The sequence below is a fragment of the Bactrocera neohumeralis genome, unplaced genomic scaffold, assembly GCF_024586455.1.
Source record: "Bactrocera neohumeralis isolate Rockhampton unplaced genomic scaffold, APGP_CSIRO_Bneo_wtdbg2-racon-allhic-juicebox.fasta_v2 ctg1436, whole genome shotgun sequence".
NCBI classification, from domain to species: Eukaryota; Metazoa; Arthropoda; class Insecta; order Diptera; family Tephritidae; genus Bactrocera; species Bactrocera neohumeralis.
In genome coordinates, this window is record NW_026089723.1 from 35,985 (window position 1) to 37,734 (window position 1,750).

Below are 1,750 nucleotides of genomic sequence, written 5' to 3' on the forward strand. Positions count from 1 at the left end.
ATGTGAGATGCTCTCACCTGTGGGTTGTATTGATGTGGACTGTGGTGTGGTGATGTGAAAGTGAATGTGGTGAGTGTAGCGTGTTAGCGATGTGTGTAGGCGTGGTGTGGGGCAGGCGACTAAGGCTCATTTAGCCATATTTATTTAAATATATTTTAAATAATATTGAAATTTTCTTTATTTTGGGAATACTAAGATTCTCATTTATTACAAAATTTCGTTCAACAATGAGGTATTCAAGAATATATTGTATATATTTCTCTTTATGCTATTACTATTATGGATTAAAAATACAATCCAATAATATACCATATGCCTCAAGTTCTTTTAATTAACTAAAAGAATAAGTAACTAATTTTGCATAGTCTTACAACCCTCAACCATATGTATGGTAACACCATGGACCGCAATATGCGTTCAAAATGTCGATGTTCATGTGTCCTGCAGTTCACACGATGACGCACATTTTGCTGCGTTCTTCATCGACCCATGAGCCGAGTGCAATCCACCGCTTAGAGTAAAATTTGTTTGTATTTTTTGATTCAAAGTCAAGAGTTTTTAATTTATTGAAAGAATAATAATAATATTTTTATAACAAAATTTTTAAAATAAAATTTCACAACACATCTTTCAATAAATTTTAATTTTAAACCCAAACATTTGCAAGCTGCGCATGTCTTAGGTCAACAAAAACAATGTCTTTTTTTTATTCTCTTCTTTGTGCATTTCAGTATTTCTTGAATGAAAATAATCACAATATATGTATATAACGTATACTTATTACATGTTACATGAACACACGTTAATGTGAACAAATTAACTTATCATTTGTATATAAAAAGATCATTTAACTTCTTATAAATTTTTTATAAATAATAAGTACAGCTATATATGTTTAAAGGTTTTTTAGCGTTCAAATACAATGTATGCGATATTCACGATATATGTAATAAATATACTGCTCATAATGTATTACAAGGAATAAAAAAAAAAGAAAAAAAAGAAAAACACTCAAATATGTTTTATACAAATTATTGATATACCCATATCGATTTAAATAATAATTATCAATAATTCAAAACATATTGAATGAAAAGAACAAAAAGAATTTTTTTTTTATTCTTTTTTTCTGTTTTTTTAATATTTTTTTTCGGATAGGAACACAATAATGATCCTTCCGCAGGTTCACTTACGGAAACCTTGTTACGACTTTTACCTCCTCTAAATAATCAAGTTCGGTCTACTTTTGCGAAAGAACCGTGAAACACAAGGCGTCACAGTGATCACGTCCGGAGACCTCACTAAATAATTCAATCGGTAGTAGCGACGGGCGGTGTGTACAAAGGGCAGGGGTAATCAATGCGAGTTAATGACTCACACTTACTGGAAATTCCAAGTTCATGTGAACAGTTTCAGTTCACAATCCCACGCATGAAAGTGGTTCAGCGGTTTACCCGGACCTTTCGGTCTGGGAAATACACGTTGATACTTTCATTGTAGCGCGCGTGCAGCCCAGGACATCTAAGGGCATCACAGACCTGTTATTGCTCAATCTCGTTACTGCTAGACGCAATTTGTCCATTTAAGAAGCTTGTGTCTTTATAATGGGACAAACCAACAGGTACGACTCCACTTATATAAACACATTCAAACACTTGTCCATTCAAGATGAACGCATGAATGAAGGCTATATAAGCTTTTTCAATAATAAATATATGATATGAAAGTATTTTTTGAGCGTAATAATATA

General features: G+C 32.1%; 1 pseudogene; it reads right to left on the minus strand.

The window, feature by feature from the left end:
- Nucleotides 1–370: 370 nt before the first annotated feature.
- LOC126766502 (5.8S ribosomal RNA) lies at nucleotides 371–520 on the minus strand (annotated as a pseudogene).
- Nucleotides 521–1,750: the final 1,230 nt, after the last annotated feature.